Raw genomic sequence first — 27522 nt, 5'->3', positions numbered from 1 at the left:
GATACCTTCTCCATATACTCAGCCATCCTGGAGCGGAGACCAAGTACATAGTCCCCTATGTCTTGCTTGGGCTTTTTGAGAGGTAACTCCCATCCTTCCCTCACCAAACACAGGGGTCCTCTTACAGGGTGCCCAAACAACAATTCAAAGGGGCTGAAGCCAAGCCCCTTTTGTGGGACCTCACTGTAAGCAAACAGAAGGCAGGGCAGAAGGATGTCCCATCTTCGCCTGAGCTTTTCAGGTAATCCTTTGATCATGCCCTTTAGGGTCTTGTTGAACCTTTCAACAAGCCCATTGCATTGTGGATGATAGGGAGTGGTGAACTTGTAGTTGACACCACATTCCTTCCACATAGCTGTTAAGTATCCTGACATGAAGTTGGTACCTCTATCAGATACTACCTCCTTAGGAAACCCCACTCTGAAGAAAACTCCAAGTAAGGCCCTGGCCACAACAGGAGCTGTTGTGGTCCTAAGTGGAATTGCCTCTGGGTACCTGGTGGCATGGTCCACCACCACCAGTATGAATCTGTGCCCAGATGCTGTGGGGGATCCATTGGTCCTACAATGTCAATCCCCACTCTTTCAAAGGGCACCCCCACCACAGGTAGTGGTATCAGGGGGGCCTTTGTGGTACCACCTGCTTTGCCACTCGCTTGGCAGGTTACACAGGAGCGACAAAACTCCTTGGTATCTTCAGACATGTGAGGCCAGTGAAAGTGAGAGACAAGCCTGTCCCAAGTCTTATTCTGGCCTAGGTGTCCTGCTAGGGGAATATCATGGGCCAAGGTAAGGAGGAAGCCCCTAAATTGCAGAGGTATGACCAACCTCCTGGTTGTACCAGGCTTGGGGTCTCTACCCTCTGAATAAAGGAGCCCATCATCCCAATATACTTTATGGGTACCTTGAGCATTCCCAGCAGCCTCAGAAGCAGCCTGCTGTCTGAGGGGTTCAAGGGAAGGAGAGGTTAACTGAGCCTGCCCCAAGTCTGCTCTAGAAGGTCCCCCTGTCCCCAGAAACTCAACCTGATCAGGTTCAAGCTCTTCAGGGACAGTTCCTTCAGGGGTCTCAAGATCATCTTCCTGTGAAGGCTGATTCTCACTTGTAGGCAGTTGGGAAGGCACAGCCTTTACCCTCCTGTTCTTCTTCCTGGAAGGTGCTTGGTCCATTGTTCCAGGATACAAGACCTGAGGTTCAGAGAGGCACTTTTGGCCTGTGACCTGGTCACAGCAAGGACATGTGATGATATCCCTAACATCTCTGCATGAGTCCTGTACTCAACTTCTGACCATAGAGAGTTCTCCAGGTCATTGCCCAACAAACATTCTACTGGGAGATCAGCACTAACCACAACTCTTTTTAGGCCAGTTACCCCTCCCCAGGAAAAGTTAACAAGTGCCACACTATGTGTAGTAGTGACATTGCTGGCATTGGTCACCAGGTAATTATCACCTGGTAGGTATTGTCCAGGGTCCACAAAGCTAGGTGTCACCATGGTGACACTGGCACATGTGTCCCTGTATGCTTGAGCCACTTTTTCATTAATCAAAGGCGTCTGCCTGTACTTGCCCAGGTTAATGGGGCTGACAGTAGTGGACAAATCTATGTCCACATCACAGATCAAGACAGCCTGTGTAGGGGTTCTGACTAGGCCAGAATCTCCCTCAGTTCCCAAGGTGATACCAACTACCCCCTTAGTTTGTGGACCAACACTGCTGACTGTACTATTGGGTGCAGGTGCCTTAGGGGCTGCAGTGTTGGGGGCTTTTACACTCGTCCAGTGAGAGGTGTTTTTGCAAGTACTACACCAGGGTTTTCTTTGACCTTCTTTCTTCTTCTTCTTGGAAGTTTGGGACCCACCCTCAGTATTAGTTTGGGGCCCTGTTGAAGACTTCTGGTCTTTAGCTTTCTGCTCCCCACCCTTCTGGTCTGTTTTCTTTTGGTCATCACCCGGGTTCTGGTTCTGGTTCTTTTGCTTAACTCTGGTTCTAACCCATTTGTCTGCCGTCTTTCCCATTTCTTGGGGAGAGGTTAGATCTGAGTCAACCAAATGTTGATGCAACTGCTGGTTCTGACAGTTATTTAAAATCTGTTCTCTCATCAGTAAATTGTACAATCCTTCATAGTCTATAACCTTACTTCCCAGCAACCAGCCCTCCAGAGCCTTAGTGGCACATTCAACAAATTCAGATCAGTCCTGAGTCTGTGTCTTCTGGGTGTCTCTGAACATTAACCTGTACTGTTCAGTGGTTAAGCCTAACCCATCAATCAGAGCACTCTTCAGGACCAGGTAGTTTCTAGAATCCCCATCACTAACTGTGAGGAGTCTGTCTCGGCCTCTACCTTCAAAGGAGAGCCACAAGATTGCTGCCCACTGCTCCTGAGGGATCTGCTGTACTCTGCAGGCTCTCTCAAGTGCAGTCATCCATTTGTGGATGTCATCCCCAGTCTTGTAGGGGGGCACAATATTACTCAGGTTTCTATTGTCAATGGACCTGTCTTTATCCTTAGGGATAGTGCTGCCACCAGTGGATCCTAATCCACTCTCTAGGCTGCCTTGCTCTTGCAAGTTTCTCTTTGGCCAGGGCAACTTCTAATTCTTGCTTCTGGATCCTAAGTTCAGCCTCCCTCATTTTGGCCTCATGTTCCCTTCTCTGAGGGCTAGACAACTCCCTCTGGAGTGTCCATGAGAACCTCTAGAAGCATGGGAGGTATTGGAATCACCTGAGTGATTCCTCCTCCTCCTTTGCTCCTGGTTAAGTCCACTTGGGGGTCTGAATGGGTTGGACCCACTTTCAGTCCCAAATAGGCTTAAGTTAGCCTGGTTAAGCCTGCTGACTAACACCTGACTATTTCTCTCATCATCAGACCCACTTTCCTCCTACTCTTCATCTTCTTCCTCAGGCTGAGTATCTCCAGTGACCTGGTTTTCCTCATCTATCTGGATGACAGGTTCAGGGGTGTCAGTGTTATCATCTTCTGTGAGAGAGCCTCCATCTTCATTCCCTGAGGGTCCTGGTTTGGAGGTCTTTAGAGCTTCAGACTTTTCAAAAAGCTCTCTGAGGTGATCTGCTGTAGGGGTAGGACCCGTTTTGATTCCTCTTAAGGAACACAGCTGCCTCAATTCTTTAAAATTAAAGATAGCAAATTTGGATGGTGCCCTTGGAGGGTCACTCTCAACAGAGATAGGTCCGGTGGATCCCTCTGCTCCAGACATTGCTCTAGTGTGGGTGGATATGTTGCAATCTACATACACTTGTTTTTACCTACCAAACCTATCTAGTAGTTGTAGTCAGGGTGTGCTACTCCCTATCCTCTACAACAGCTAAGTTCAGTAGAACTTAAGTATACTAGTCTTGTTTTAGTGTACCTATCAGGTACCTGTATGATCTTTCAAATGATACTCTCAAAGATTGTAATGTTAAAACAACAGCAAGCTCAAATCCCAATCCGCTGCTCACCAATGTGAGAAGTTGGCCTGGTATATGATGCTCACTAGTTCTAGTGATCACCTTGTACCATGCCAAGCAACCCTTATGATGATTGGTTGTAAGTCAACCTTGTAGACAAGCTATCCTAGGGGTAGCATGGACTAAGCAGTCTTAGGCTAAACTTTGTAAAGGCATGTGAAGCAAGCTGTTTCACCATATACAATCCCATTGAATACCAAATGAAAGGACACCACACAGATATATATTGAAAATATATATAGATTTATTTCTACAAATATCCCCTATACTCTTTATGAGCACAGAAGCAAAAGCGTTAAAACAAAACACTGTTTAAATATACAAAAGTTGCACGAATATGGATGAGCCCGAGGGGCCACCTAAACCATATACTAAAATAGTGGTATAAGAACCACTATGGGAAAGGGAAAGAGGCCTAGGGCCTGGGGAATTGCTGGAGCTGTTCGGGACTAGCAGTGATGAAGTCGGGAACGGCCCGCGGGACTCGGGTGCAGCGCTTAAAGCGCACGCATGCACCAATGCAATGTCAATGGTGCGTAAAAGTTACAAAGTTAGTGTTTAAGGAACCTTCCGATGGACCTACAAGGATAAAACTTTAGACACAGGCACTAGAGGTGTACACCAGTGTGGGAACACCGGCGTTGCTGAGTTACCTCACCCACAGGAAGCGGGTGCACAGGTGCGAAGTAGTGTCGGGTTTCGTCACGCAGGTCGATGGTGCTTGGAGCTGAAGATGCTGCAGGCGGGTTGTCGAGAAGAGTTCCGGTGGATCCAAGGGTAGATCTGATGAGGTGAAGACCTGAAAGCATAGGGGACAATGTTCAAAGTCACTAGCCAGTGACTACCGTGGAACCAGGATGGAACCAGGCGATGTCGGGTGCAAACAGGTGATGAAATGAAGATTGTCTCTTCAGCCACGTGGACACGAAGAGGTCAGACACGTCCAGGAGTCGATCACGAGCTGTCCCACGAAGGCTCTCGCTGATGGCGGTGGCGGTAACTTGATTGAAGCAAACAGGCCTTTAAAGCAAGCCACGCAGGAATCGATGCAAGCTTCTCACTCGGACCAGCAAGGTCAGAGCGGGGGCTCCTTTTCAGGGGAGCAAGGGCCAGTCTGGAGCAACCAGACCAGCAGTGTAAATTGTAGTTTTCGTCACCAAGATGGCCGCTAGCCGCGTGGCAAGTGGCCGGGATGGCGCGTCAAGTGGCAAAGTGCAAAAGGGCCCCACGCAGATCGTGGAGATGCTGGGGGGCTGATCTTCAGTGCAAATGCTGCTCGGTGTTGGGGCTTCTCAAACCCCAAAGCACAGCATCGAGGGTGCCTCGGGTGCTGTGCAGTCAGCTGCTCGAGGGTCTTCCAAGATGTCCGGTCCCACGTCTCTCGGTGCCTCCATGGGTCTCTTCTTTTCAGGGACTGTGGATCGGACTCTGAGATGTCTGGGAGTCTGCGTCTTGTCAGGCTTTGGGCTCGGGCTCCGGCGGGAGGCAGCGGCAAATCAGACGTCGAGTTGCTGGTTGGTGCCTGTATTCACAGGGTGGTCACTCCTTGGCCACAAGGGAGATTCTCTTCAGTCTTCTGTGCAGCAGAATGTCGAAGTCCAGTTTTATTCTGTATTTCAAGTCTAGTTCAGGATGATCTGAAGTCCTGGGACACAGCTCCTACTCTTATTCCAATTCTAGGGGCCGGATTACAGGCTAGGTCCCTCCTCTAGGAGGGACCAGGAAGGGGGGTGGTTACACTCCCTTTCCTTTGTCCAGCTTCGCGCCAAGACTGGGGCTGGAGAGCCCCAGCACCGGTTTGAACTGGCCTATGCACAGGGACACCTTGTGTGCCCCAGGCATGTCTGATTCTATTCAGCCCTCTCCTACCCAATACACAAAACCCTGTCTGGGGTGGTGCTAGCACCTCCCAAGGCAGGAAACCCTTTGTCCAAGCCCCCTCGCTGGAAGGACTCCCAGCAGCAGGAGGTCAGACTTGTGTCTGTGGTGGCAGCAACCATTTTGTGATGCTGAGGCTCTGTTTAACTTTAACCGGGGTTCAGGTTATGTACATGTCGTGTCCCTCTAGAAGGGTGGAATGCTACCCCCGTCGCCAGAACTGGCGAGGGGGTAGTATTCCAATTCGTATGACACCTTACTCGACATGTTTTGATAAAGCCAAACCAAAGATAGCATTTAACCGTGAGGTTCATAATGCACTTAAGAGTATATGGTATGGTAGTATCATGGAACAGCTAAAAGACGTGGTTCCGAAAGCTGCAGACTTTGAAAGACTTTTCTTAATGGTGTTCAAGAGAATATTGTTTTTTCACTTTCATATTATTTTCTAAGTTCACAAACTTCTCTACTCAAACACTTTAGATGAAGACGCTTCACTTATTCAAAAACATCTCTCTAATTTAAAGTTTACCCTATTCATAGAATTTTAAAATATACCTTGCTGAAGAATGGCTTAGTTGTATTCAATAACAGTGTGATCATTCGGCTCTATCTTGTTCTTTGTCATTTTCTTTTCGCTATTTCAGTCAATGCATTCCTACAAAAATCTTCACAATACCAAGTATTTTATTTCTTTTCATGATAACTTATTCTAAAGTTCATATAACCAGATGTTTATTCTTAAATTGTATTCAACACTTGTTTGATGAAAGCTATTTCTAAAGCATGGAAAAAACTGTTGGGTGCTGCTGAGATTTGAACTCAGGATTTCCTGTTTACGAGACAGGCTCTTTAGCCACTAAGCCACAGCACCAACGTCAATAAAAAAAATGCATAAATAATTTATTGCGGATGTATGACATTACAACGCATGCTTTTACCATGCATGCCTTTACAATGCGGTTTTTACAACGCATGCCTTTAAGACGCATAGTGCTTTGGGGTGCTGGATAGTGAATAGTTTAATTTACTATTCCAACTCCAGTCCCCATGGATAGTAGGGAAGGTGTTGGATAGTAAATTAAATCTATTCCCTATCCTAGAGCGCCTCCCAGCGCAATGCGTTGTAATGGTTTGCGTTGTAAAAGTTGCGTCGTAAAGGCACTGCGTGGTAAAAGTTGCGTTGTAAAGGATGTTTCCCATTTATTGCTGATGATGAAAGTTTGTTTCCTGCTATAAATTCTTCTTTATATATATTGTAATCTTAAACACGAAAAGATACTCAATCACTAAACAAGTATTAATAAGTTTTAATAAACAGGTACTCTTATAAAACCCAAATTCATTTCTTGAATACTTTACAATTGTTTTTTTCATGAAGGCATTAATATTGCTCAAATTGAAGTAGTAATGTCATCTACGTCTTTCTCATAGACATGTTTGTTTTCATTTTGCAATAACAGTATTCACTATATAATCTTGAAATTACTTGGGTTTTTATGAGGTTTTAGATGATCTGTTCAACAGTAGGATGAATCAGACTTTTATATTTTAATTGTATCAAAATAGGACCTAATGAAAATGATTTGTTATATAACAAAGATAAAAGTGAGGCGCTGCTGAGAGTTGAACTCAGGATTTCCTGTTTACTAGATAGGCGCTTTAACCAGCTAAGCCACAGCACCCCCTTGAAACTTAACTTTTATAGACTTTTCTTTATGGTGTTCAAGAGAATATTGTTTTTCACTTTCATATTATTTTCTAAGTTCACAAACTTCTCTACTCAAACACTTTAGATGAAGACGCTTCACTTATTCAAAAACATCTCTCTAATTTGAAGTTTACCCTACTCATAGAATTTTAAAAAATACCTTGCTGAAGAATATATTAGTTGTATTCAACAATAGAGTGATCAATCTGCACTATCTTGCTCTTTGTCATTTACTTTTTGCTATTTCAGTCAATGCATTCCTACAAAAATCTTCACAATACCAAGTATTTTATTTCATTTTATGATAACTTATTCTAAAGTTCATAGAATCAGATGTTTATTTTAAATTGTATTCAACACTTGTTTGATGAAAATTATTCCTAAAGCATGGAGAAAACAGTTAGGTGCTGCTGAGATTTGAACTCAGGATTTCCTGTTTACGAGACAGGCGCTTTAACCACTAAGCCACAGCACCAAAGTCAATAAAAAACAATACATAAATAATTTATTGCTGATGATGAAAATGTTTTTCCTGCTATAAATTCTTATTTATATATATTGTAATCTTAAAAACGAAAAGATACTCAATCACTAAACAAGTATCAATACGTTTTAATAAACAGGTACTCTTATAAAACCCAATTTCATTTCTTGAATACTTTACAATTTTCTTTTCATGAAGGCATTAATATTGCTCAAATCGAGGTAGTAATGTCATCTACGTCTTTCTCATAGATATGTCTTTTTTATTTTGCAATCACAGTATTCACTCTATAATCTTGAAAATACTTGGGTTTTTAAGAGGATTTAGATGATCTGTTCAACAGTAAGATGAATCAGACTTTTATATTTTAATTGTATCAGAATAAGACCTAATGAAAAGGATTTGTTATATAACAAAAAGAAAAGCAATGCACTGCTGAGAGTTGAACTCAGGATCTTCTATTTACTAGATAAGCACTTTAACCAGCTAAGCCACAGCACCCCCTTGAGACTTAACTTTGAAAGACTTTTCTTTATGGTGTTCAAGAGAATATTGCTTTTTCACTTTCATATTCTTTACTAAGTTCACAGACTTCTCTACTCAAAAACTTTAGATGAAGACGCTTCACTTATTCAAAAACATCTCTCTAATTTGAAGTTTACCCTATTCATAGAATTTTAAAATATACCTTGCTGAAGAATGGATTAGTTGTATTCAACAACAGAGTGATCATTCGGCTCTATCTTGTTCTTTGTCATTTTCTTTTCGCTATTTCAGTCAATGCATTCCTACAAAAATCTTCACAATACCAAGTATTTTATTTCTTTTTATGATAACTTATTCTAAAGTTCATAGAACCAGACGTTTATTCTTAAATTGTATTTAACACTTGATTGATGATAATTATTTCTAAAGCATGGAGAAAACAGTTAGGTGCTGCTGAGATTTGAACTCAGGATTTCCTGTTTACAAGACAGGCGCTTTAACCACTAAGCCACAGCACCAACATCAATTAAAGAAAATTCATGAATAATTTATTGTCGATGATGAAAATTTGTTTCTTGCTATAAATTCTTCGTTATATGTACTGTAATCTTAATCACAAAAGGATACGCAATCACTAAACAAGTATTAATAAGTTTTAATAAACAAGTACTCTTATAAAACCCAATTTCATTTCTTGAATACTTTACAATTTTCTTTTCATGAAGGCATTAATATTGCTCAAATCGAGGTAGTACTGTCATCTACGTCTTTCTCATAGACATGTTTGTTTTCATTTTGAAATAACAGTATTCACTATATAACCTTGAAAATACTTGGGTTTTGGCATTGTTGGGCAGGCAAGATGGCGGTCTAACGCTAGACCGGGTTTGCAGCACCACGCTGAGCTCCGTCTTCATAATGGCGATTTACACAATCTGAAGTAAAAGACTGTTGGCTATTGAAAAAGGAAAGCTATGGGGAGCTGAATAAAAAGCGTCTATCGAAGCTAAAGTACGCTAGGGTACGCTTTAATTGCATCTTTGCCTTCTCTTTTCTACTGACGGGACGCTATGTCACAAGAAGTGTTTTAATGTTGCAACTTCAAAGGAAGCCTCGATAAACACACAAACCTTTCTGGAGCCTCATCGAGTGCCGCGGCTTTCCCGCACAGCGTGTTAAGAAGATTTCAACATGCATTGACCGGGCTCCTGTGGGTGTGTCGGGCGGCGCAGCTGTCATATTCGAGAACTGAGCTTGTGATCTCTGGTTTTGTCTGCCGGGCGCTGCCACGCTTACAGAGAAGGACGCTGAGGATAACGAGGGCAGCGAGAGCAGCGATGCCGCCACCAAAAAATGCCTCGGCTGCCGCAGCCAGAGCGCGGGTTGCGAAGGCAACCAAGGTACTCCGTAAGGAAGCGGAGCGGCAGCAACGCGAAGGCTCATTGGATGGGGGAGACTCCGACAGCATACCAGCCAAAGCCCTGTGGTCGAAGAAGCAACAAACAACGCTGCCTGCAAGTAACACTCCAAGACAAGAAGTCCTCGCTTCTAGAAGAAAGTTAAGTACTGCTGGGGGGAGGTCAGTACTTGATTTATTACTAAAGAAACAATTGGGCCAAGCTAGCTCACAACCCGAGGCTGAGAATGAATCATCGACATCCATGTTTGTGAATGACGGTCAGACTCACATATTAGATGAAAGCCTCCCAGCCCTTACTATGTCTCAGTCTCAGTCTAATGGCGTTTTGAGCTCGAACAATGTAATACCTGACTCCCAAAATGTCTCCGCCATTATTCAGCCTATAATTGACGATACACCTACCAATCTGTTGGTTATTGAGACCCCCGGGACCCCCGAACCCACACAAAACACTGAGACTGCAGAGGGGCTAGAAACTAATACGAACCAAGTGGAGGAGGGGCATGCTATGTCATTTACAGACCCTGGTGGAAATATCTTGGGAGTGCAGACTGAATTGACAAAACTGACTCTGGAAACAGAGTTAAACAAAAACAAAACTATGCATAAAACACCGACTCAACACATAGCCTCTACTGAAGAGATAATGGCTAGACCTCCACATATTCACCCTGAGCAGACTGTAATTAATGAAGTTATTTCTGAGTTAATCCCGAATGCAACCCAGATCCAAAATGTTCAGATCCTGGAGGGTGACCAAGGGTATAAAGATCTTAGTGAATTCTACTCCTTTTCTGATGAAACCGGAGAGGTTGGAGCTGATGCTGTGGGAGAATGGTCAGAGAGCTACGAATCTACGGAGGCAGAGGAGGAAGAGGAGGAAGATGAGGTATCGGAACCTCACCCTTACTCTTCAGAAGATAGCTATGGGGAAGGGAGGCATAATGTCAACACCGTCAAAGCTAAGGTTAAGTCTAAATCTAAGTCTGAGGTAGCGCTTAAAATTACGCAAAATAACCCACGTCAACTTGATAACTACCAGGTTGCTACCCCGGCTACCACGGAGATACCTCCCACCGCAGTTGAAACTATCTTGCAAGCGATAGCAGCTCACAGAGAAGAGACTGCACTTGATAGCAAAAGGTCCCAGGCAGATCTGCGCAAAATGCAAGGGGCTGTCAAGAAGCTTACCAAAACCTGCAACCATATAGGTGAAAGAGTGACAGAAATGGAGGTAAGGGTGATGTCGGCTGAAAAAGATTCCTCGGAGAATTCTAAAAAAATCAAGCTTCAAGAAGCAGAACTGATGGATATTAAGTGGAAGCTTCAGTACCATGAAAACAGGCAGCGACGCAATAATTTGCGCATTTTAGGTGTACCGGAGAAAATGGAAGGGGAGAATGTGCGAGCCTTCGTTATCAAACTGTTTATCGAGTCTATGCCTGAAATTCAAGATTGGAACTGGGATATGGAAATTCAACGGGCCCATAGAGTCCCGTTGAAGCTACCACCTAAGCCGGGGGTGTACCCCCGGGCCATCTTAGTATATTTCGGAAACTTCTTGCTACGCCAGGCGATAGCAGAGAAAGCCAGACCGGATCGTAAAATTTCTTTCAGTGATTTCTCATTTTTTTTAAGGCCCGATTTTTGCCACGCTACAGTGGAAAGACGATGGCGACTACGCCTATTGATCAAACCATTTCAAGAAAAGGGAGCTTTGGCATTCTTGAATAATCCTGCAAGACTAAAAATTGTTCATGGTGGTCAGACAAAGTTTTTCCAGTCCGAAATAAAAGCAAAATCTTATCTTGATGAGATATCCTAGATAAAGTTTAGAGATCAATAGACGCATCAGGTACATATTTAAGAAACAATAATAATTTTTTTTGATTGGTCTGTATTATGTATTTGATGATATCTCTGTAAAAATTGGTTGGCTGGCTTGCTGAGAACTACATTGATGTCTGACAGGTTACAGAGGTTTATAGAAATTAATTAGCCAACGTTATGGACATGACCTAATTTTCTTTTCTTTTGTCTTTTTCTTTTTCTTTATTATTATTATTACCATCACGCCCAATATTCTTTGATATTGACTTGTTGTTGTTGTCAACGGTAGCTCAGTAGAGGTGCATCAACTTCATCACACAGACTCTGGTGGAGTCTGAATGCCTACAAAAGGGGGAGAGGGAGAAAGGGAGTAATTTTTGGGGAGGGGTTTTGGGAGGGACTCTTGGGGTAGTGGAAAGGGGAGAGTGTGGGGACGAGGGGGTAAAAATAAAAAATAAACCAGGCTTATCAGCAAGAGTATGTATAATTTCTGAAACATCAGCAGAGGAGGTACGACAGGACAAAAGTCTTTACTGGAACAAAATTATTAGGCAACCTTACTATATTAACAATGGCTAAACTAACTATTCAATCCTGGAATGTAGGAGGGCTCTTATCTAGAGATAAGCGTCTTAGACTGGGGGAATTAATGAAATTAAATCCCGTTGATGTTCTGTGCATCCAGGAGACACATATTCCTTGGAGTAAAAGTGCCCTATTAAATCTTAAGGGATACAACTTGTTAATAACAACATCCCAATCTTCAACTATAAGGGGTGTTGCTATTTTTGCAAAATCCAGTCTTGGACAGGGAATACGTCACCTAGCTGACGCACATGGAAGATGGGCAATTGTCAAATTGGCTAACAGAATTACTATATGCTCCATTTATGGATCAAATCATGATGACCCCGCAATATTTCAAAACCTGGAAATAGAATTAGCTACGTGGCAAGGCCCGTTAATTTTATGTGGCGACTTTAACATCTCAATTATACCTGTAGTCTCGGTGCAAATGCAAATACCAAAACAGAAATATATGGGCAGGAAACCAAGGGTATACAGTGCTGTCAAAAGTTTGGTTTATGGTTTGGGTTTAACTGATATTTGGACACAGAACAATCCCGCTGATCACGGTTATACATACTTTTCCCACCCTCATCAGAAGCATGTCCGGATAGACTATATCTTCACGTCCCAGGATTTAGTACCTTATTCACATATAAACAAGCCACCGAAAATAATCTCGGATCATAATCCTTTAGTTTTGCTAACTACTTATGATATCAATCCTACTCAAAAGAATTCCTGGTCCTTCGATAGGAAGCTACTTTCTAACAATGAATATATTAATCATATGAGAATCTGAACTGATGAATTTTTTAATATGAATCGTTTTAGTGCGCCAAGGAATATTGTGTGGGATACCTATAAAACTGCACTAAGGGGCGAGACCATCAGCTTCCAAAACAAAAATGGAAAAATTCTTAAAAAAGAATATGAACTGAAAATCGCAGCCCTAGCTAAAGCTGAAGAAGAACATAGTGCCAAGATTATACATAAACAAGAAGCCACCCATTCGATGATACAGGTAACACTGTTGAAATCGGAACTAAATACTAAACTTAGCCAGAAAGCTGCCCAAACATATCAAGCACATAGGAAACATGTTTATGAAAGCAGGGAGAAAGTGGGCAGACAATTGGCACTCTCTACACGCCAGAAAAATGTTAGGAACAATATCTCCTCAATAGTAGATAATGGTCAGACCTTTTCCCACGCTAAAGATACTAATTATCAATTTCAAAGGTACTATCAAAATCTTTACTCGGATGAAACCCCAGCTATGGAAAAAGATATAATAGATTATTTGGATACTTTTCTTATTAACCCTGAGGGTATGAAGCTATTAGATGATGCCACCAAAGAAGAACTTGACAAAGAAATTACACTTTTAGAGGTCAGCGCTGCATTATCATTATTATCTTCAGGTAAAGCAGCAGGTCCTGATAAACTGCCGATTGATCTGTTTAAATGATTTGTTATATAACAAAGAGAAAAGCAAGGCACTGCTGAGAGTTGAACTCAGGAGCTCCTGTTTACTAAACAGGTGCTTTAACCAGCTAAGCCACAGCACCCCCTTGAGTCTGAACTTTGAAAGACTTTTCTTTATGGTGTTCAAGAGAATATTGCTTTTTCACTTTCATATTCTTTTCTAAGTTCACAGTCTTCTCTACTCAAACACTTTAGATGAAGACGCTTCACTTATTCAAAAACACCTCTCTAATTTGAAGTGTGCTCTATTCATAGAATTTTAAAATATACCTTGCTGAAGAATGGATTAGTTGTATTCAACAACCGAGTGATCATTCGGCTCTATCTTGTTCTTTGTCATTTTCTTTTCGCTATTTCAGTCAATGCATTCCTACAAAAATCTTCACAATACCAAGTATTTTATTTCGTTGTATGATAACTTTTTCTAAAGTTCATAGAACCAGACGTTTATTCTTAAATTGTATTCAACACTTGTTTGCTGAAAATTATTTCTAAAGCATGGAGAAAACAGTTAGGTGCTGCTGAGATTTGAACTCAGGATTTCCTGTTTACGAGACAGGCGCTTTAACCACTAAGCCACAGCACCAATGTCAACAAAATACAATTCATGAATAATTTATTGTTGATGATGAAAATTTGTTTCCTGCTATTAATTCTTCTTTATATGTACTGTAATCTTAATCACAAAAAGATACTCAATCACTAAACAAGTATTAATGAGTTTTAATAAACAAGTACCCTTATAAAACTCAATTTCATTTCTTGAATACTTTACAATTTTCTTTTCATGAAGGCATTAATATTGCTCAAATAGAGGTAGTAATGTCATCTACGTCTTTTTCATAGATATGTCTTTTTTTATTTTGCAATAACAGCATTCACTTTATAATCTTGAAAATACTTGGGTTTTTATGAGGTTTAAGATGATCTGTTCAACAGTAAGATTAATCAGATTTTTATATTTTAATTATATCAAAATAGGACCTAATGAAAATGACTTGTTATATAATAAAGAGAAAAGCAAGGCACTGCTGAGAGTTGAACTCAGGATCTCCTGTTTACTAGACAGGCGCTTTAACCAGCTAAGCAACAGCACCCCCTTGAGTCTTAAGTTTGAAAGACTTTTCTTTATGGTGTTCAAGAGAATATTGTTTTTTCACTTTCATAATATTTTCTAAGCTCACAGTCTTCTCTACTCAAACATTTTAGACGAAGACGCTTCACTTATTCAAAAACACCTCTCTAATTTGAAGTGTACCCTATTCATAGAATTTTAAAATATACCTTGCTGAAGAATGGATTAGTTGTATTCAACAACCGAGTGATCATTTGGCTCTACCTTGTTCTTTGTCATTTTCTTTTCGCTATTTCAGTCAATGCATTCCTACAAAAATCTTCACAATACCAAGTATTTTATTTCTTTTTATGATAACTTTTTCTAAAGTTCATAGAACCAGATGTTTATTCTTAAATTGTATTCAACACTTGTTTGATGAAAGCTATTTCTAAAGCATGGAGAAAACAGTTGGGTGCTGCTGAGATTTGAACTCAGTATTTCGTTTTTACGAGACAGGCGCTTTAGCCACTAAGCCACAGCACCATCATCAATAAAAAAAAATACATAAATAATTTATTGCGGATGTATGACATTACAACGCATGCCTTTACCACGCATGCCTTTACAACGCGGTTTTTACAAAGCATGCCTTTACAACGCATAGTGCTTTGGGGTGCTGGATAGTGAATAGTTTACTTTACTATTCCAACTCCAGTCCCCATGGATAGTAGTGAAGGTGTTGGATAGTAAACTAAATCTATTCCCTATCCTAGAGCCCCCCCCAGCGCAATAAGTTGTAATGGTTTGAGTTGTAAAATTTGCGTCGTAAAGGCACTGCGTGGTAAAAGTTGCATTGTAAAGGATTTTCCTATTTATTGCTGATGATGAAAGTTTGTTTCCTGCTATAAATTCTTCTTTATATATATTGTAATCTTAAACGCGAAAAGATACTCAATCACTAAACAAGTATTAATACGTTTTAATAAACAGGTACTCTTTATAAAACCCAATTTCATTTCTTGAATACTTTACAATTTTTTTTTCATGAAAGCATTAATATTGCTCAAATCGAGGTAGTAATGTCATCTACGTCTTTCTCATAGACATCTTTGTTTTCATTTAGCAATAACAGTATTTACTATATAATCTTGAAATTACTTGAGTTTTTATGAGGTTTTAGATGATCTGTTCAACAGTAAGATGAATCAGACTTTTACATTTTAATTGTATCAGAATAAGACCTAATGAAAATGATTTGTTATATAACAAAGAGAAAAGCAAGGCGCTGCTGAGAGTTGAACTCAGGATCTCCTGTTTATTAGACATGGGCTTTAACCAGCTAAGCCCCAGCACCAACATCAATAAACAAAATACATAAATAATTTATTGCTGATGATGAAAATGTGTTTCCTGTAATCTTAAAAACGAAAAGATACTCAATCACTTAACAAGTATCAATACGTTTTAATAAACAGGTACTCTTATAAAACCCAATTTCATGTCTTGAATACTTTACAATTTTTTTTTCATGATGGCATTAATATTGCTCAAATCGGGGTAGTAATGTCATCTACGTCTTTTTCATAGATATGTCTTTTTTTATTTTGCAATAACAGTATTCACTCTATAAGCTTGAAAATACTTGGGTTTTTATGAGGTTTAAGATGATCTGTTCAACAGTAAGATTAATCAGACTTTTATATTTTAATTGTATCAAAATAGGACCTAATGAAAATGATTTGTTATATAACAAAGAGAAAAGCAAGGTACTGCTGAGAGTTGAACTCAGGATCTCCTGTTTACTAGACAGGCGCTTTAACCAGCGAAGCCACAGCACCCCCTTGAAGCTTAAGTTTGAAAGACTTTACTTAATGGTGTTCAAGAGAATATTGTTTTTTCACTTTCATAATATTTTAAGTTCACAGTCTTCTCTACTCAAACACTTTAGATGAAGACGCTTCACTTATTCATAAACACCTCTCTAATTTGAAGTTTACCCTATTCATAGAATTTTAAAATATACCTTGCTGAAGAATGGATTAGTTGTATTCAACAACCGAGTGATCATTCAGCTCTATCTTGTTCTTTGTCATTTTCTTTTCGCTATTTCAGTCAATGCATTCCTACAAAAATCTTCACAATACCAAGTATTTTATTTCGTTTTATGATATCTTTTTCTAAAGTTCATAGAACCAGACGTTTATTCTTAAATTGTATTCAAGACTTGTTTGATGAAAATTATTTCTAAATCATTGAGAAAACAGTTGGGTGCTGCTGAGATTTGAACTCAGGATTTTCTGTTTACGAGACAGGCCCTTTAACCACTAAGCCACAGTACCAACATCCATGAAATAAAATTCATGAATAATTTATTGTTGATGATGAAAATTTGTTTCCTGCTATTAATTCTTCTTTATATGTACTGTAATCTTAATCACAAAAAGATACTCAATCACTAAACAAGTATTAATAAGTTTTAATAAACAAGTACTCTTATAAATCCCAATTTCATTTCTTGAAATCTTTACAATTTTCTTTTCATGAAGGCATTAATATTGCTCAAATAGAGGTAGTAATGTCATCTACGTCTTTTTCATAGATATGTCTTTTTTATTTTGCAAAACCAGTATTCACTCTATATTCTTGAAAATACTTGGGTTTTTATGAGGTTTAAGATGATCTGTTCAACAGTAAGATTAATCAGACTTTTATATTTTAATTGTATCAAAATAGGACCTAATGAAAATGATTTGTTATATAACAAAGAGAAAAGCAAGGCACTGCTGAGAGTTGAACTCAGGATCTCCTGTTTACTAGACAGGTGATTTAACCAGCTAAGCCACAGCACCCCCTTGAATATTAAGTTTGAAAGACTTTACTTAATGGTGTTCAAGAGAATATTGTTTTTTCACTTTCATAATATTTTCTAAGTTCACAGTCTTCTCTACTCAAACACTTTAGATGAAGACGCTTCACTTATTCAAAAACACCTCTCTAATTTGAAGTTTACCCTATTCATAGAATTTTAAAATATACCTTGCTGAAGAATGGATTAGTTGTATTCAACAACCGAGTGATCATTCAGCTCTATCTTGTTCTTTGTCATTTTCTTTTCGCTATTTCAGTCAATGCATTCCTACAAAAATCTTCACAATACCAAGTATTTTATTTCGTTTTATGATAACTTTTTCTAAAGTTCATAGAACCAGACGTTTATTCTTAAATTGTATTCAAGACTTGTTTGATGAAAATTATTTCTAAATCATGGAGAAAACAGTTGGGTGTTGCTGAGATTTGAACTCAGGATTTCCTGTTTACGAGACAGGCCCTTTAACCACTAAGCCACAGTACCAACGCCCATGAAATAAAATTCATGAATAATTTATTGTTGATGATGAAAATTTGTTTCCTGCTAATAATTCTTCTTTATATGTACTGTAATCTTAATCACAAAAAGATACTCAATCACTAAACAAGTATTAATACGTTTTAATAAACAAGTACTCTTATAAAACCCAATTTCATTTCTTGAATACTTTACAATTTTCTTTTCATGAAGGCATTAATATTGCTCAAATAGAGGTAGTAATGTCATTTACGTCTTTTTCATAAATATGTCTTTTTTATTCTGCAATAACAGTATTCACTATATAATCTTGAAATTACTTGGGTTTTTATGAGGTTTTAGATGATCTGTTCAACAGTAAGATGAATCAGACTTTTATATTTTAATTGTATCAGAATAAGACCTAATGAAAATGATTTGTTATATAACAAAGAGAAAAGCAAGGCACTGCTGAAAGTTGCACTCAGGATCTCCTGTTTACTACACAGGCACTTTAACCAGCTAAGCCACAGCACCCCCTTGAGTCTTAAGTTTGAAAGACTTTACTTTATGGTGTTAAAGAGAATATTGTTTTTTCACTTTCATAATATTTTCTAAGTTCACAGTCTTCTCTACTCAAACACTTTAGATGAAGACGCTTCACTTATTCAAAAACACCTCTCTGAATGAATGAAACATTATTTATATTGCGCAGCTATGCCCAATGGGCGTCAAGGCGCCTAGTCCAAATAACGACTGTGAGCAGATAGAAACAGAGCCTACTTGTATGCATTGATAAAGAGCCAGGTTTTCAATGCCTTCCTAAAAAGGTCAAGGGAGGGCAGTATTTTGATTTCCAGGGGGAGTGTATTCCACATCAGAGGAGCCAGTATGGAAAAAGCTTTGCTCCCCCATCTAGCCTTCTTGGCTCTGGGAATAACCAATTGATTAAGCTCACTGGATCGGAGACATCTACTCGGAACGTATCTAAAGAGTAGTGATCCAAGGGCATCAGCCGAACCTGCCGTTAAAGCCTTATATGTAAGGCAGAGGAGTTTGAAAGTGATCCTTGAGGGGATGGGGAGCCAGTGAAGGTTCTTCCTCGCTGAGGTCATAGAGGCCAGCCAGGGCAGAGCGAGAGCAAACCGCGCTGCCGCGTTTTGTATAACCTGCAAACGCTGGAGCAGACCCTTGTTGGCCCCGGCGTACACTGAGTTGCAGTAATCAAGCCTTGAGCCAACAAGGGCGATCACCACCTGTTTCCGTGCCTGTGGGGACAGGTAGTGTACGATTCTTTTCAAGGTCTTGATGACTCCCCAACAGGTCGCCACCGTTCTGTTGACCTGAAGCTCCATGGAGAGCTGGGTGTCAAAGATGACGCCTAGGTTCCTGGCAGATTGTGTTGGTATTGGGCAGCTACCTAAAGAAGGAGGCCACCAATCATCTGACCATATGCCCTGGTCCTTGCCAAAGTTAATTTGAAGTTTACCCTATTCATAGAATTTTAAAATATACCTTGCTGAAGAATGGATTAGTTGTATTCAACAACCGAGTGATCATTCAGCTCTATCTTGTTCTTTGTCATTTTCTTTTCACTATTTCAGTCAATGCATTTCTACAAAAATCTTCACAATACCAATTATTTTATTTCGTTTTATGATAACTTTTTCTAAAGTTCATAGAACCAGACGTCTATTCTTAAATTGTATTCAAGACTTGTTTGATGAAAATTATTTCTAAATCATGGAGAAAACAGTAAGGTGCTGCTGAGATTTGAACTCGGGATTTCTTGTTTACGAGACAGGCGCTTTAACCACTAAGCCACAGCACCAACGTCAATGAAATAAAATTCATGAATAATTTATTGTCAATTAAATAAAATTCATGAATAATTTATTGTTGATGATGAAAATTCGTTTCCTGCTATTAATTCTTCTTTATATGTACTGTAATCTTAATCACAAAAAGATACTCAATCACTAAACAAGTATTAATAAGTTTTAATAAACAAGTACTCTTATAAAACCCAATTTCATTTCTTGAATACTTTACAATTTTCTTTTCATGAAGGCATCAATATTGCTCAAATAGAGGTAGTTATGTCATCTACGTCTTTTTCATAGATATGTCTTTTTTTATTTTGCAATAACAGTATTCACTTTATAATCTTGAAAATACTTGGGTTTTTATGAGGTTTAAGATGATCTGTTCAACAGTAACAATAATTTATTGTTGATGATGAAAATGTGTTTCCTGCTATTAATTCTTCTTTATATGTACTGTAATCTTAATCACAAAAAGATACTCAATCACTAAACAAGTATTAATAAGTTTTAATAAACAAGTACTCTTATAAAACCCAATTTCATTTCTTGAATACTTTACAATTTTCTTTTCATGCAGGCATTAATATTGCTCAAATAGAGGTAGTAATGTCATCTACGTCTTTTTCATAGATATGTCTTTTTTGTTTTGCAATAACAGTATTCACTCTATATTCTTGAAAATACTTCGGTTTTTATGAGGTTTAAGATGATCTGTTCAACAGTAAGATTAATCAGACTTTTATATTTTAATTGTATCAAAATAGGAAATATTGAAAATGATTTGTTATATAACAAAGAGAAAAGCAAGGCACTGCTGAGAGTTGAACTCAGGATCTCCTGTTTACTAGACAGCCGCTTTAACCAGCTAAGCCACAGCACCCCCTTGAATCTTAAGTTTGAAAGACTTTACTTTATGGTGTTAAAGAGAATATTGTTTTTTCACTTTCATAATATTTTCTAAGTTCACAGTCTTCTCTACTCAAACACTTTAGATGAAGACGCTTCACTTATTCAAAAACACCTCTCTAATTTGAAGTTTACCCTATTCATAGAATTTTAAAATATACCTGGCTGAAGAATGGATTAGTTGTATTCAACAACCGAGTGATCATTCAGCTCTATCTTGTTCTTTGTCATTTTCTTTTCGCTATTTCAGTCAATGCATTCCTACAAAAATCTTCACAATACCAAGTATTTTATTTCGTTTTATGATAACTTTTTCTAAAGTTCATAGAACCAGACGTTTATTCTTAAATTGTATTCAAGACTTGTTTGATGAAAATTATTTCTAAATCATGGAGATAACAGTTGGGTGCTGCTGAGATTTGAACTCAGGATTTCCAGTTTACGAGACAGGCCCTTTAACCACTAAGCCACAGTACCAACGCCCATGAAATAAAATTCATGAATAATTTATTGTTGATGATGAAAATTTGTTTCCTGCTAATAATTCTTCTTTATATGTACTGTAATCTTAATCACAAAAAGATACTCAATCACTAAACAAGTATTAATAAGTTTTAATAAACAAGTACTCTTATAAATCCCAATTTCATTTCTTGAATACTTTACAATTTTCTTTTCATGAAGGCATTAATATTGCTCAAATAGAGGTAGTAATGTCATCTACGTCTTTTTCATAGATATGTCTTTTTTATTTTGCAAAACCAGTATTCACTCTATATTCTTGAAAATACTTGGGTTTTTATGAGGTTTAAGATGATCTGTTCAACAGTAAGATTAATCAGACTTTTATATTTTAATTGTATCAAAATAGGACCTAATGAAAATGATTTGTTATATAACAAAGAGAAAAGCAAGGCACTGCTGAGAGTTGAACTCAGGATCTCCTGTTTACTAGACAGGCGCTTTAACCAGCTAAGCCACAGCACCCCCTTGAATCTTAAGTTTGAAAGACTTTACTTAATGGTGTTCAAGAGAATATTGTTTTTTCACTTTCATAATATTTTCTAAGTTCACAGTCTTCTCTACTCAAACACTTTAGATGAAGACGCTTCACTTATTCAAAAACACCTCTCTAATTTGAAGTTTACCCTATTCATAGAATTTTAAAATATACCTTGCTGAAGAATGGATTAGTTGTATTCAACAACCGAGTGATCATTCAGCTCTATCTTGTTCTTTGTCATTTTCTTTTCGCTATTTCAGTCAATGCATTCCTACAAAAATCTTCACAATACCAAGTATTTTATTTCGTTTTATGATAACTTTTTCTAAAGTTCATAGAACCAGACGTTTATTCTTAAATTGTATTCAAGACTTGTTTGATGAAAATTATTTCTAAATCATTGAGAAAACAGTTGGGTGCTGCTGAGGTTTGAACTCAGGATTTCCTGTTTACGAGACAGGCCCTTTAACCACTAAGCCACAGTACCAACGTCCATGAAATAAAATTCATGAATAACTTATTGTTGATGATGAAAATTTGTTTCCTGCTATTAATTCTTCTTTATATGTACTGTAATCTTAATCACAAAAAGATACTCAATCACTAAACAAGTATTAATAAGTTTTAATAAACAAGTACTCTTATAAATCCCAATTTCATTTCTTGAAATCTTTACAATTTTCTTTTCATGAAGGCATTAATATTGCTCAAATAGAGGTAGTAATGTCATCTACGTCTTTTTCATAGATATGTCTTTTTTATTTTGCAAAACCAGTATTCACTCTATATTCTTGAAAATACTTGGGTTTTTATGAGGTTTAAGATGATCTGTTCAACAGTAAGATTAATCAGACTTTTATATTTTAATTGTATCAAAATAGGACCTAATGAAAATGATTTGTTATATAACAAAGAGAAAAGCAAGGCACTGCTGAGAGTTGAACTCAGGATCTCCTGTTTACTAGACAGGCGCTTTAACCAGCTAAGCCACAGCACCCCCTTGAATCTTAAGTTTGAAAGACTTTACTTAATGGTGTTCAAGAGAATATTGTTTTTTCACTTTCATAATATTTTCTAAGTTCACAGTCTTCTCTACTCAAACACTTTAGATGAAGACGCTTCACTTATTCAAAAACACCTCTCTAATTTGAAGTTTACCCTATTCATAGAATTTTAAAATATACCTTGCTGAAGAATGGATTAGTTGTATTCAACAACCAAGTGATCATTCAGCTCTATCTTGTTCTTTGTCATTTTCTTTTCGCTATTTCAGTCAATGCATTCCTACAAAAATCTTCACAATACCAAGTATTTTATTTCGTTTTATGATAACTTTTTCTAAAGTTCATAGAACCAGACGTTTATTCTTAAATTGTATTCAAGACTTGTTTGATGAAAATTATTTCTAAATCATGGAGAAAACAGTTGGGTGTTGCTGAGATTTGAACTCAGGATTTCCTGTTTACGAGACAGGCCCTTTAACCACTAAGCCACAGTACCAACGTCCATGAAATAAAATTCATGAATAATTTATTGTTGATGATGAAAATTTGTTTCCTGCTATTAATTCTTCTTTATATGTACTGTAATCTTAATCACAAAAAGATACTCAATCACTAAACAAGTATTAATAAGTTTTAATAAACAAGTACTCTTATAAATCCCAATTTCATTTCTTGAAATCTTTACAATTTTCTTTTCATGAAGGCATTAATATTGCTCAAATAGAGGTAGTAATGTCATCTACGTCTTTTTCATAGATATGTCTTTTTTATTTTGCAAAACCAGTATTCACTCTATATTCTTGAAAATACTTGGGTTTTTATGAGGTTTAAGATGATCTGTTCAACAGTAAGATTAATCAGACTTTTATATTTTAATTGTATCAAAATAGGACCTAATGAAAATGATTTGTTATATAACAAAGAGAAAAGCAAGGCACTGCTGAGAGTTGAACTCAGGATCTCCTGTTTACTAGACAGGTGCTTTAACCAGCTAAGCCACAGAAACCCCTTGAGTCTTAAGTTTGAAAGACTTTACTTAATGGTGTTCAAGAGAATATTGTTTTTTCACTTTCATAATATTTTCTAAGTTCACAGTCTTCTCTACTCAAACACTTTAGATGAAGACGCTTCACTTATTCAAAAACACCTCTCTAATTTGAAGTTTACCCTATTCATAGAATTTAAAAATATACCTTGCTGAAGAATGGATTAGTTGTATTCAACAACCGAGTGATCATTCAGCTCTATCTTGTTCTTTGTCATTTTCTTTTCGCTATTTCAGTCAATGCATTTCTACAAAAATCTTCACAATACCAAGTATTTTATTTCGTTTTATGATAACTTTTTCTAAAGGTCATAGAACCAGACGTCTATTCTTAAATTGTATTCAAGACTTGTTTGATGAAAATTATTTCTAAATCATGGAGAAAACAGTAAGGTGCTGCTGAGATTTGAACTCAGGATTTCCTGTTTACAAGACAGGCGCTTTAACCACTAAGCCACAGCACCAACGTCAATGAAATAAAATTCATGAATAATTTATTGTCAATTAAATAAAATTCATGAATAATTTATTGTTGATGATGAAAATTCGTTTCCTGCTATTAATTCTTCTTTATATGTACTGTAATCTTAATCACAAAAAGATACTCAATCACTAAACAAGTATTATTACGTTTTAATAAACAAGTACTCTTATAAAACCCAATTTCATTTCTTGAATACTTTACAATTTTCTTTTCATGAAGGCATCAATATTGCTCAAATAGAGGTAGTAATGTCATCTACGTCTTTTTCATAGATATGTTTTTTTTTATTTTGCAATAACAGTATTCACTTTATAATCTTGAAAATACTTGCGTTTTTATGAGGTTTAAGATGATCTGTTCAACAGTAACAATAATTTATTGTTGATGATGAAAATGTGTTTCCTGCTATTAATTCTTCTTTATATGTACTGTAATCTTAATCACAAAAAGATACTCAATCACTAAACAAGTATTAATAAGTTTTAATAAACAAGTACTCTTATAAAACCCAATTTCATTTCTTGAATACTTTACAATTTTCTTTTCATGCAGGCATTAATATTGCTCAAATAGAGGTAGTAATGTCATCTACGTCTTTTTCATAGATATGTCTTTTTTGTTTTGCAATAACAGTATTCACTCTATATTCTTGAAAATACTTGGGTTTTTATGAGGTTTAAGATGATCTGTTCAACAGTAAGATTAATCAGACTTTTATATTTTAATTGTATCAAAATAGGAAATATTGAAAATGATTTGTTATATAACAAAGAGAAAAGCAAGGCACTGCAGAGAGATGAATTCAGGATCTCCTGTTCACTAGACAGGCGCTTTAACCAGCTAAGCAACAGCACCCCCTTGAGTCTTAAGTTTGAAAGACTTTTCTTTATGGTGTTCAAGAGAATATTGTTTTTTCACTTTCATAATATTTTCTAAGCTCACAGTCTTCTCTACTCAAACATTTTAGACGAAGGCGCTTCACTTATTCAAAAACACCTCTCTAATTTGAAGTGTACCCTATTCATAGAATTTTAAAATATACCTTGCTGAAGAATGGATTAGTTGTATTCAACAACCGAGTGATCATTTGGCTCTACCTTGTTCTTTGTCATTTTCTTTTCGCTATTTCAGTCAATGCATTCCTACAAAAATCTTCACAATACCAAGTATTTTATTTCTTTTTATGATAACTTTTTCTAAAGTTCATAGAACCAGATGTTTATTCTTAAATTGTATTCAACACTTGTTTGATGAAAGCTATTTCTAAAGCATGGAGAAAACAGTTGGGTGCTGCTGAGATTTGAACTCAGTATTTCGTTTTTACGAGACAGGCGCTTTAGCCACTAAGCCACAGCACCATCGTCAATAAAAAAAAATACATAAATAATTTATTGCGGATGTATGACATTACAACGCATGCCTTTACCACGCATGCCTTTACAACGCGGTTTTTACAAAGCATAAGTTTGAAAGACTTTACTTAATGGTGTTCAAGAGAATATTGTTTTTTCACTTTCATAATATTTTAAGTTCACAGTCTTCTCTACTCAAACACTTTAGATGAAGACGCTTCACTTATTCAAAAACACCTCTCTAATTTGAAGTTTACCCTATTCATAGAATTTTAAAATATACCTTGCTGAAGAATGGATTAGTTGTATTCAACAACCGAGTGATCATTCAGCTCTATCTTGTTCTTTGTCATTTTCTTTTCGCTATTTCAGTCAATGCATTCCTACAAAAATCTTCACAATACCAAGTATTTTATTTCGTTTTATGATAACTTTTTCTAAAGTTCATAGAACCAGACTTTTATTCTTAAATTGTATTCAAGACTTGTTTGATGAAAATTATTTCTATATCATTGAGAAAACAGTTGGGTGCTGCTGAGATTTGAACTCAGGATTTCCTGTTTACGAGACAGGCCCTTTAACCACTAAGCCACAGTACCAACGTCCATGAAATAAAATTCATGAATAATTTATTGTTGATAATGAAAATTTGTTTCCTGCTATTAATTCTTCTTTATATGTACTGTAATCTTAATCACAAAAAGATACTCAATCACTAAACAAGTATTAATAAGTTTTAATAAACAAGTACTCTTATAAATCCCAATTTCATTTCTTGAAATCTTTACAATTTTCTTTTCATGAAGGCATTAATATTGCTCAAATAGAGGTAGTAATGTCATTTACGTCTTTTTCATAAATATGTCTTTTTTTATTTTGCAATAACAGTTTTCACTCTATAATCTTGAAAATACTTTGGTTTTTATGAGGTTTAAGATGATCTGGTCAACAGTAACATTAATCAGACTTTTATATTTTAATTGCATCAAAATAGGACCTAATGAAAATGATTTGTTATATAATAAAGAGAAATGCGAGGCGCTGCTGAGAGTTGAACTCAGGATCTCCTATTTACTAGACAGGCGCTTTAACCAGCTAAGCCACAGCACCCCTTTGAGTCTTAGCTTTGAAAGACTTTTCTTTATGGTGTTCAAGAGAATATTGTTTTTTCACTTTCATATTATTTTCTAAGTTCACAAACTTCTCTACTCAAACACTTTAGATGAAGCCGCTTCACTTATTCAAAAACATCTCTCTAATTTGAAGTTTACCTTATTCATAGAATTTTAAAAAATACCTTACTGAAGAATATAATAGTTGTATTCAACAATAGATTGATCAATCTGCACTATCTTGCTCTTGGTCATTTACTTTTTGCTATTTCAGTCAATGCATTCCTACAAAAATCTTCACAATACCAAGTATTATATTTCATTTCATGCTAACTTATTCTAAAGTTCATAGAACCAGACGTTTATTTTTAAAATGTATTCAACACTTGTTTGATGAGAATTATTCCTAAAGCATGGAGAAAACAGTTAGGTGCGGCTGATATTTGCACACAGGATTTCCTGATTACGAGACAGGCGCTTTAACCACTAAGCCGCAGCACCAACATCAATAAAAAAATACATAAATAATCTATTGCTGAAGATGAAAATGTGTTTCCTGCTATAAATTCTTTATATATATTGTAATCTTTGACACGAAAAGATACTCAATCACTAAACAAGTAACAATAAGTTTTAATAAACAGGTACTCTTATAAAACCCAATTTCATTTCTTGAATACTTTACAATTTTTTTCATGAAGGCATTAATATTGCTCAAATCGGGGTAGTAATGTCATCTACACCTTTCTCATAGACATGTTTGTTTTCATTTTGCAATAACAGTATTCACTTTGTAATTGTGAAAATACTTGTTTTTTATGAGGTTTTAGATGATCTGTTCAAAAGTAAGATGAATCAGACTTTTATATTTTAATTGTATCAGAATAAGACCTAATGAAAATGATTTGTTATATAACAAAAAGAAAAGCAAGGCGCTGCTGAGAGTTGAACTCAGGATCTCCTGTTTACTAGACAGGCACTTTAATCAGCTAAGCCACAGCACCCCCTTGAGACTTAATTTTGAAAGACTTTTCTTTATGGTGTTCAGGAGAATATTGCTTTTTCACTTTCATAT

At 37.0% G+C, this 27522-nt stretch overlaps 15 non-coding genes across 15 annotated transcripts; all 15 read right to left on the bottom strand.

Moving 5' to 3' along the window:
• Nucleotides 1–6148: 6148 nt before the first annotated feature.
• Nucleotides 6149–6221, bottom strand: TRNAT-CGU (transfer RNA threonine (anticodon CGU)). Its single transcript has one exon. It is a non-coding gene; the product is annotated as a tRNA-Thr (tRNA).
• A 1239-nt stretch (nucleotides 6222–7460) lies between these two features.
• On the bottom strand, nucleotides 7461–7533 carry TRNAT-CGU (transfer RNA threonine (anticodon CGU)). Its single transcript has one exon. It is a non-coding gene; the product is annotated as a tRNA-Thr (tRNA).
• A 940-nt stretch (nucleotides 7534–8473) lies between these two features.
• Nucleotides 8474–8546, bottom strand: TRNAT-UGU (transfer RNA threonine (anticodon UGU)). The gene has a single exon. It is a non-coding gene; the product is annotated as a tRNA-Thr (tRNA).
• Nucleotides 8547–13342: 4796 nt separating this feature from the next.
• TRNAT-AGU (transfer RNA threonine (anticodon AGU)) lies at nucleotides 13343–13416 on the bottom strand. Its single transcript has one exon. It is a non-coding gene; the product is annotated as a tRNA-Thr (tRNA).
• Nucleotides 13417–13846: 430 nt separating this feature from the next.
• TRNAT-CGU (transfer RNA threonine (anticodon CGU)) lies at nucleotides 13847–13919 on the bottom strand. The gene has a single exon. It is a non-coding gene; the product is annotated as a tRNA-Thr (tRNA).
• Nucleotides 13920–14356: 437 nt separating this feature from the next.
• On the bottom strand, nucleotides 14357–14430 carry TRNAT-AGU (transfer RNA threonine (anticodon AGU)). Its single transcript has one exon. It is a non-coding gene; the product is annotated as a tRNA-Thr (tRNA).
• A 1724-nt stretch (nucleotides 14431–16154) lies between these two features.
• On the bottom strand, nucleotides 16155–16228 carry TRNAT-AGU (transfer RNA threonine (anticodon AGU)). Its single transcript has one exon. It is a non-coding gene; the product is annotated as a tRNA-Thr (tRNA).
• Nucleotides 16229–19473: 3245 nt separating this feature from the next.
• On the bottom strand, nucleotides 19474–19546 carry TRNAT-CGU (transfer RNA threonine (anticodon CGU)). The gene has a single exon. It is a non-coding gene; the product is annotated as a tRNA-Thr (tRNA).
• Nucleotides 19547–21360: 1814 nt separating this feature from the next.
• Nucleotides 21361–21434, bottom strand: TRNAT-AGU (transfer RNA threonine (anticodon AGU)). Its single transcript has one exon. It is a non-coding gene; the product is annotated as a tRNA-Thr (tRNA).
• A 430-nt stretch (nucleotides 21435–21864) lies between these two features.
• Nucleotides 21865–21937, bottom strand: TRNAT-CGU (transfer RNA threonine (anticodon CGU)). The gene has a single exon. It is a non-coding gene; the product is annotated as a tRNA-Thr (tRNA).
• Nucleotides 21938–22373: 436 nt separating this feature from the next.
• Nucleotides 22374–22447, bottom strand: TRNAT-AGU (transfer RNA threonine (anticodon AGU)). The gene has a single exon. It is a non-coding gene; the product is annotated as a tRNA-Thr (tRNA).
• A 1443-nt stretch (nucleotides 22448–23890) lies between these two features.
• On the bottom strand, nucleotides 23891–23963 carry TRNAT-UGU (transfer RNA threonine (anticodon UGU)). Its single transcript has one exon. It is a non-coding gene; the product is annotated as a tRNA-Thr (tRNA).
• A 1898-nt stretch (nucleotides 23964–25861) lies between these two features.
• On the bottom strand, nucleotides 25862–25934 carry TRNAT-CGU (transfer RNA threonine (anticodon CGU)). Its single transcript has one exon. It is a non-coding gene; the product is annotated as a tRNA-Thr (tRNA).
• Nucleotides 25935–26371: 437 nt separating this feature from the next.
• On the bottom strand, nucleotides 26372–26445 carry TRNAT-AGU (transfer RNA threonine (anticodon AGU)). The gene has a single exon. It is a non-coding gene; the product is annotated as a tRNA-Thr (tRNA).
• Nucleotides 26446–27377: 932 nt separating this feature from the next.
• TRNAT-AGU (transfer RNA threonine (anticodon AGU)) lies at nucleotides 27378–27451 on the bottom strand. The gene has a single exon. It is a non-coding gene; the product is annotated as a tRNA-Thr (tRNA).
• Nucleotides 27452–27522: the final 71 nt, after the last annotated feature.

Source organism: Lissotriton helveticus, chromosome 4_1, assembly GCF_964261635.1.
Source record: "Lissotriton helveticus chromosome 4_1, aLisHel1.1, whole genome shotgun sequence".
NCBI lineage: Eukaryota > Metazoa > Chordata > Amphibia > Caudata > Salamandridae > Lissotriton > Lissotriton helveticus.
This window is presented reverse-complemented; position numbering and strand designations above follow the sequence as displayed.